General features: G+C 38.4%; 1 protein-coding gene across 1 annotated transcript in view; it reads right to left on the bottom strand.

Annotated features, from left to right (window-relative positions):
- The window catches only part of LOC104998190 (glycerophosphodiester phosphodiesterase domain-containing protein 4-like), a 111171-nt gene that overhangs the window by 72728 nt on the left and 29260 nt on the right, over positions 1–9183 (bottom strand). The gene's annotated exons all lie outside the window — the stretch shown is intronic.

Raw genomic sequence — 9183 nt, 5'->3', positions numbered from 1 at the left:
TGCTTGTATATTTTTGAGATTAGTTGTTTGTCAGTTGCTTCATTTGCTATTATTTTCTCCCATTCTGAAGGCTGTCTTTAAACCTTGCTAATAGTTTCCTTTGTTGTGCAGAAGCTTTTAAGTTTAATTAGGCCCCATTTGGTTTATTTTTGCTTTTATTTCCAATATTCTGGGAGGTGGGTCATAGAGGATCCTGCTGTGATGTGAATTTATTTGTTCTAGCTTTGTGAAAAATACTGTTGGTAGCTTGATAGGGATTGTATTGAATCTGTAGATTGCTTTGGGTAGTATACTCATTTTCACTACTTTGATTCTTCTGATCCATGAACATGGTATATTTCTTCATCTATTTGTGTCCTCTTTGACTTCTTTCACCAGTGTTTTATAGTTTTCTATATATAGGTCTTTTGTTTCTTTAGGTAAATATATTCCTAAGTACTTTATTCTTTTCGTTGCCATGGTGAATGGAATTGTTTCCTTAATTTCTCTTTCTGTTTTATCATTGTTAGTCTATAGGAATGCAAGGGGTTTCTGTGTGTTGATTTTATATCCTGCAACTTTACTATAATCATTGATTAGCTCTAGTAATTTTCTGTTGGAGTCTTCAGGGTTTTCTATGTAGAAGATCATGCCATCTGCAAACAGTGAGTGTTTTACTTCTTCTTTTCCAATGTGGGTTCCTTTTATTTCTTTTTCTGCTCTGATTGCTGTGGCCAAAACTTCAAAAACTATGTTCAATATAGTGGTGAGAGTGGGCACCCTTGTCTTGTTCCTGACGTTAGGGGAAATGCTTTCAATTTTTCACCATTGAGGATAATGTTTGCTGTGGGTTTGTCATATATAGCTTTTATTATGTTGAGGTATGTTCCTTCTATTCCTGCTTTCTGGAGGGTTTTTATCATAAAAGATGTTGAATTTTGTCAAAGGCTTTCTCTGCATCTATTGAGATAATCATATGGCTTTTATTTTTCAATTTGTTAATGTGGTGTATTACATTGATTGATTTGTGGATATCAAAGAATCCTTGCATCCCTGGGATAAAGCCCACTTAGTCAAGATGTATGATCTTTTTAATGTGTTGTTGGATTCTGTTTGCTAGAATTTTGTTATGGATTTTTGCATCTGTGTTCATCAGTGATATTGGCCTCTAGTTTTCTTTTTTTGTGACATCTTTGTCAGGTTTTGGTATTAGGGTGATGGTGGCCTCATAAAATGTGTTTGGAAGTTTACCTTCCTCTGCAATTTTCTGGAAGAGTTTGAGTAGGATAGGTGTTAGCTCTTCTCTAAATTTTTGGTAGAATTCAGCTGTGAAGCTGCTGGGCCTAGGCTTTTGTTTGCTGGAAGATTTCTGATTACAGTTTCAATTTCCGTGCTTGTGATGGGTCTGTTAAGATTGTCTATTTCTTCCTGGTCCAGTTTTGGAAAGTTGTACTTTTCTAAGAATTTGTCCATTTCTTCCACGTTGTCCATTTTATTGGCATATAATTGCTGATAGTAGTCTCTTATGATCCTTTGTATTTCTGTGTTGTCTGTTGTGATCTCTCCATTTTCATTTCTAATTTTATTGATTTGATTTTTCTCCCTTTGTTTCTTGATGAGTCTGGCTAATGGTTTGTTAATTTTATTTATCCTTTCAAAGAACCAGCTTTTGGCTTTGTTGATTTTTGCTACGGTCTCTTTTGTTTCCTTTGCATTTATTTCTGCCCTAATTTTTAAGATTTCTTTCCTCCTACTAACCCTGAGGTACTTCATTTCTTCCTTTTCTAGTTGCTCTAGGTATAGAGTTAGGTTATTTATTTGAACTTTTTCATGTTTCTTGAGATATGCCTGTATTGCTATGAACCTTCCCTTTAGCACTGCTTTTATGGTGTCCCACAGGTTTTGGGTTGTTGTGTTTTCATTTTCATTCGTTTCTGATATCTATAGGACATTTCACCCCAAAACAATAAATTTCACCTTTTTCTCAAGTGCACTCGGAACTTTCTCCAGGATAGATCACATCCTGGGCCATAAATCTAGCTTTGGTAAATTCAAAAAAAATTGAAATCATTCCAAGCAGCTTCTCATATCACAGTGCAGTAAGATTAGATCTCAACTACAGGAGAAAAACTATTAAAAATTCAAACATATGGAGGCTGAACAACACACTGCTGAATAACCAACAAATCACAGAAGAAATCAAAAAAGAAATCAAAATATGAGTGTTGAGTTTAAAGCCAACTTTTTCACTGTTCTCTTTCACTTTCATCAATAGGCTCTTTAGTTCTTCTTTGCTTTCTGCCATAAGGGTGGTGTCATCTGTGTAGCTGAGGTTATTGTTATCTTTACTGGCAATCTTGATTCCAGTTTGTGCCTCATCCAGCTCAGCATTTTGCATGATGTACTCTGCATATAATTTAAGTGAGCGCGGTGAGAATATACAGCCTTGATTTACTCCTTTCCCAATTTGGAACCAGTCTGCTGTTCCATGTCCAGTTCTAACTGCTGCTTCTTTACTTGCATACAGATTTCTCAGGAGGCAGGTAAGGTTGCCTGGTATTCCCATCTCTTTAACAATTTTCCACAGTCTGTTATGATCCACACAGGCAAAGGCTTTGGCATAGTCAATAAAGCAGAAGTAGATGTTTTTCTGGAACTCCCTTGCTTTTTCAATGAACCAACAGATGTTAGCAATTTGATCTCTGGTTCTTCTGACTTTTCTAAATCCAGCTTGTTCATCTGGAAGTTCTCGGTTCAGGTACTGTTGAAGCCTCGCTTGGAGAATTTTGAGCATTACTTTGCTAGTGCATGAGATGAGTGCAACTGTGCATTAGTTTGAACATTCTTTGTCATTGCCTTTCTTTGGGATTGTAATGAAAACTGACCCTTACCAGTCATATGGCCACTGCTGAGTTTTCCAAATTGGCTGGCATATTGGGTGCAACACTTTCACAGCATCATCTTTCAGGATTTGAAAGAGCTCAACTGGAATTCCATCACCTCCACTAGCTTTGTTCATAGTGACATTTCCTAAGGCCCACTTGACTTTGCATTCCAGGATGTCTGGCTCTAGGTGAGTGACCATACCATCATGGTTATCTGGGTCATAAAGATGTTTTCTGTATAGTTCTTCTGTGTATTCTTGCCATCTTTTCTTAATATCTTCTGCTTCTGGTAGGTCCATACCATTTCTGTTCTTTATTGTGCCCATCTTTGCATGAAATGTTCCCTTTTTATCTCTAATTTTCTTGAAGAGGTCTCTCGTCTTTCCCATTCTGTTGTTTTCCTCTATTTCTTTGCACTGATCACTAAGGAAGGCTTTCTTATCTTTCCTTGCTATTCTTTGGAACTCTGCATTCAAATGGATATATCTTTCCTTTTCTTCTTTGCCTTTAGCTTCTCTTCTTTTCTCAGCTATTTGTAAGGCTTCCTCAGACAACCATTTTCCCTTCTTCCATTTCTTTTTCTTGGGGATGATCTTGATCAGTCCTTCCTATGCAATGTCACGAACTTCTGTCCATAGTTCTTCAGGCACTCTATCAGATCTAATACCTTGAATCTATTTGTCAATTCCACTGTATAATCATAAGTGATTTGATTTAGGTCATCCCTGAATGGTCTACTGGGTTTCCCTACTTTCTTCAATTTAAGTCTGAATTTCACAATAAAGAGTTCATGATCTGAGCCACAGTCAGCTCCAAGTCTTGTTTTTGCTGACTGTATAGAGCTTCTCCATCTTTGGCTGCAAAGAATATAATCAATCTGACTTCAATATTGACCATCTGGTGATATCCATGTGGGGAGTCGTCTCCTGTGTGTTGGAAGAGGGTGTTTGCTATGACCAGTGCATTCTCTTGGCAAAGCTCTATTAGCCTTTGCCCTGCTTCATTCTGTACCACCTTACCTGCCTGCTGAGAAATCTGTAAGCAGGTCAAGAAGAAAGTTAAAGCCAGACATGGAACAACAAACTGGTTACAAGTTGATGAAGGACTATGTGAAGGCTGTATATTATCACCCTGATTATTTAACTTATATGCAGAGTACATCATGTGAAATGCCAAGCTGGATGAAACACAAGCTGGAATCATGATTGCCAGGAGAAATATCAATAATCTCAGATATGCATATGACAGCACCCTTATGGCAGAAAGCAAAGAACTAAAGAGCCTCTTGATGAAAGTGGAAGAGGAGAGTGAAAAAGTTGGCTTAAAACTCAAAAAACAAAGATCATGGCATCTGGTCCCATCACTCCATGGCAAATAGATGGGGAAACAATGGAAACAGTGAGAGACTTTATTTTCTTGGGCTCAAAATCACTGTGGAATGTGACTGGAGCCAGGAAATTAAAAGCTGTGGAGATTTTCTAAAGAGCTTTTCTTGCTCCTTGGAAGAAAAGCTGTGCCAAACCTAGACAGCATATTAAAGAAGATCTTGGGCTAAAAATCACTGTGGAATGTGACTGAAGCCAGGAAATTAAAAGCTGTGGAGCTTTTCCAAGGAGCTTTACTTGCTCCTTGGAAGAAAAGCTGTGACAAACCTAGACAGCATATTAAAAAGCAGAGACATCACTTTGCTGACAAAGGTCCATCAAAGCTATGGTTTTTCCAGTAGTCATCTATGGATGTGAGAGTTGGACCATAAAGAAAGTTGACCACCAAGGAACCTATGTTTTTGAACTGCGGTGTTACAGAAGACTCTTGAGTCCCTTGGACTGCAAGAAGATCAAACCTGTAAATCCTAAAGGAAGTCAGTCCTGAATATTCATTGGAAGGACTGATGCTGAAGCTGAAACTCCAATACTTTGGTCACCTGATGGAAAGAACTGACTCACTGGGAAAGACCCTGATGCTGAGAAAGACTGAAGGTAGGAGAAGAAGGGGACAGCAGAGGATAAGATGGATTTGATGGACATGAGTTTGAGCAAGCTCCTGTAGTTGGTGATGGACAGGGAAGCCTGGCGTGCCACAGTCCATGGATTCCAAAGAGTCGGACATGACTGAGTGAATGTAATGAGTTGAAGAGCACTTCAATCTCCTGTTGTTAAAGGGTCAACTGTGTATCTCTGTATAATTTTGTGGTTGCCCCAAAGATTCCAAATACGTCCCATAGATCACATTCTACTAGTCTACCACTTCAAGTACTGTGTAGAAAACTGAATACTTTTTAGGTCCCTTTACCCAAACTCTTCCCATTACAATATACATGTCTTACATATCTCAAAATATATTGAGACCCATACATGAAACAATATTATCACTTTTGTCTTTAACCACTGAACACAATTTTTAAACTCTGGAATAGAAGAATCACCTATTAATATTTATCTTTTTAAAAATACATTTATTATTTTTGGCTGGGCTGGGTCTCAGTTGCTGCACACAGGCTTTCTCTAGTTTCAGGAGTGGGCTTACTTTTCTTTGTGGTGGGCATGCTTCTCATTGTGGCAGATTCTGTTGTTCCAGAGCACAAGCTCTAGGCATGTATAGTTCATTAGTTGTAGCATGTGGACTCAACAGTTCTGGTGCGCAGGCTTGGTTTTCCACAGTTTCTGTGGTCTTCTCAGACCAGGGATCAAACTGTGTCCCCTGCAGTGGCAAGTGGCTCCTTAACCACTAGACCACCAGAGCAGTCCCCACCTATGTATTTTTTACCCTTTCCTTTGCTTTATTTTATTCCTTATGTTCCAAATTGTTTTCCTTACCCTTGTTTTATTGAGCTATAACTGACATATAGCATTGTATTATTTTTAGGTGTACAGCATGATTTGATATATGCATAGGAGTAAATTTTAACATCATTATCTTTTGTCTAAAGAATTTTTCATTTCCATTTGATTCTTCTTTACTTCTCTTTCTCTGCTAACACCTTCTACTTTTTAAATTAACAAGTGTTCATAATTGTCTGCTGGAGACATTTTATGATAGCTGCTTTAAAATTCTTAGGAATAATTCCAACATCTGTTTCTCCTGCTATTGACATCTATTGATTGATTACCTTTCCTCACTGAAGCTGAGTTTTTTCTGGATCCTGGTATGGAAAACTCTGGATTGTATCCTGAGCATTTTGAATATTTGGAGATTTGAAATCTCATTAAAATCTATTTTAACAGAGATTCAAGATGTCTAGGTTCAGAAAACATGTCCTGGACCACGTTTGTAAGATACAGTTTTAACGCCAAGTTAGTTTTCAAAGGCTCTGCAGAAGTCAATCTACAACACAGATAGTGTTCCAATCGATTCTCAAGCCTTCTGCTGTGTTGTGTCTGTGTGGTTTCATGCATAGGTTATACAAAGGTCTCCCCAGAATGTTATGAACAGGTTTTTATCCCTTTCTCTAGCATGGCAATTCCTCAGAAAACTAAACATAGATTTACCACGTGATACAGTAATTCCACTTTGGGGCACACACTTAAAAGCACTGAAAACAAGTTCTTGAAAATATACTTGTGCTCTAACGTTCATAGCAGCATTTTTCAAAACAGTCAAGAGGCAGAAGCAAGCCAAATGTCTATTAGAGGATAAATGAAGAAGCAAAATGTGATATCTATACATAGTGGGATATCATTCAATCTAAAAAGGGAAGGAAATCCTGTCACATGCCACAACATAGATGAAATCTGAGGACATTATGCTAAATCAAACAAGATAGTCATGAAAAGACAAATACTGTATAATTCCACGTATGGGTGTTATTTAAGTAGTCAGATTCATAGGAGCAAAAAGTAGAATGGTGGTAAGCAGGGGCTGAGGGCAGAAGGAAAGGTGGAATTGTTATTTAACAGGGATCAAGTTTCAGATTTGCAAGATGAACAAGTTCTATAGATTTGTTTCAAAACAATGTGAATATATTTGATACTACTAAATTGTACACTTAAAAGATAGCTATGATAGCAAATTTTGTTATGTGCTTTTTAAGAGAACTTTTAAAAGGAAGGAAATTCTGACATGCTACAATATAGATGAGTCTTGACATGCTTAAGTGAAATGAGCTATACTGACATCATGCTAATGTGAAATGAGCTTAACACAAAATAACAAATACTGCACGATTTCACCGAACAGTCAAACACATAGAGAGAGAAAAAAGAATGATAGTTGCAAAGGCTTGGGTGGAGTTATTATTAACATCTAACAAATAGTTTTAGTCTGAGAAGATGAAAAGTGCTAGAGATCTATGTGGTGATGGTTAAAAGAAGGTGGAGGTACTTAATGCCATTAAACTGTACCCTAAAAATGGTTTAAGTGGTAAATTTTATGTTAAGAATATTTTACAATAAAAAAAATCTTTTTTTCTGGAAAACTTTTCTCAGTAATTCTCTGCTCACTCTCTAGCTGAAGAAGAAAGGAAATGGGTACCACCGCTTACATCAGGACAGAAATAGTTACAGGGATCTGCTCATAGTCTCCAGAGCCACAGCCACAAGCTGCGACAGGGTGAGGAGTGGTTTCTGTGTGGTGTTCCCCTGAGTAGGACTGGTATGAGCAAATCATTTATATCATATTGGATGATCCTTCTACCAGTTATTGGGCTAGATATAATAGATTTTTGTGGAGCTTTTTTCTGTCTGCAGCTATAGGTGTTTCCAGGTCAGCTTTCTTCAGAGCTCATGTCAGGATACATGAGGAGAAACAAAAATTAGCAAGTGGAGACTTGCTCCCTATTATGAAGTTCCTTTGGTCTTATGAACCAACCCAGTCCACATTCTATTCTTCACCATTCAGTCTTCTGTTAGTTACTTTGTGGATTTTGTCCAGTATCTAATTTTTTTAAATTTTTTTGGTAATTAATGGAGAGAATATGGTGGAATACACAGTAGTAGTTGCAATTTGTGCACTCCCCAGAGTCCTATGTCCCACTTTTCAGTAGCCATTTTTACTACTTAGTAATTATAATATGATTTTTCCTGTTCTAGATACTTTTGTGGTATTCATGTCCTGACTAGACTATGACTGATAAGCAATATTTATTCATGATGAGTATAGACTGTAGCCATCAATGTGGATGGTGGTCATGGGAAATGAAGATGTCAACAGAGAAACTGAGCAGCTGGGAAGATCATCTACAATGAAGTTAAAGTCACAGAAGAGAAAAGGACAGTGTGCCAGGAGCTCACTGCCTCAGCACCATTACCACATTAAGCCATGACCATGAGGAACTTGCACAATGAAAGGGAAGCTCTGAAAGAGCATTCAGTTTCAATCCTGATTCAAATATTCTGCATGGAATAGTTGTCACCATTGATAAGAACCCTAGTCTGGGGTCAAGAAATCTAGTTCGAATTCTGGCTTTATCATGTACATTCTAGCCTTATGTCCTCAGCAATACATTTATCTTCTTTGAATTCAGGCTCAAACCACAGTTCTTCACTGTGAAATAGGATGTTCATTTCTTTCCTGTTTGCCTCACAGAAGGCTGGGAAGGGAGTAGTACATGCCACATTCTCTAATATAACCAACCGATGGTTCGTCTCTACTTTCGGCTGCCCAAGGACATACATTCTACAGAAAAGCATGGGATTTGTCCTCATCCCTGCTAGGATCCAAGTCTTCCTTTGTTGTCCCTTGGACATTGCTAGAGCCTACTGCCCAAAGCCATGATGATTCTCCCTCACAGATTCTCAGATAAGTCCTTCTAAACAATAAGCTAATCTGTTCTCTAAAACCTACCATGGCTGTCCAGTACACATTTAGGGATCTCTATGATCCAGTCTCAGCCAGCCTTATAGCCATACCTTCCCCCTCACATAGGCCCCTCACGTCCCCAAAGTGGACTACTCTTGGCATCCATACAGACCAGCTCACGGATCTACAAACTTGCTCTTCCTCCTTTGGATGTCTTTGACTAAGCTGTTGTCTCTGCCCAAAATATTCTCATTCTCCATCTCTGCTTGGGAAAATACTATTTTGCCTTCAAGGCTCAACCCAAACACTGTTCTGAGCACACAGATCATTTTTCACAAAAGAGGTGGCTTCTTCCTCCTCCACTGAGGTTCCATTGCATTTGCCTTACTCTTCTCTGGAAGGCTTCCAGAGACTCCCCTGGTGGCTCAGATGGTAAAAGTGTCTGCTTACAATGAGGGAGACCTGGGTTCAATCCCTGAGTCGGGAAGATACTCTGGAGAAGGAAATGGCAACCCACTCCAGTACTCTTGCCTGGAAAATCCCATGGACAGAGGAGCCTGGTCACAGTCAGACATGACTGAGC

This window comes from Bison bison, unplaced genomic scaffold (assembly GCF_000754665.1).
Source record: "Bison bison bison isolate TAMUID 2011002044 unplaced genomic scaffold, Bison_UMD1.0 scf7180017864324, whole genome shotgun sequence".
Classification (NCBI taxonomy): Eukaryota; Metazoa; Chordata; class Mammalia; order Artiodactyla; family Bovidae; genus Bison; species Bison bison.
Note: the sequence above shows the minus strand (reverse complement) of the source record. Positions and strands in the feature narration are given on the sequence as shown.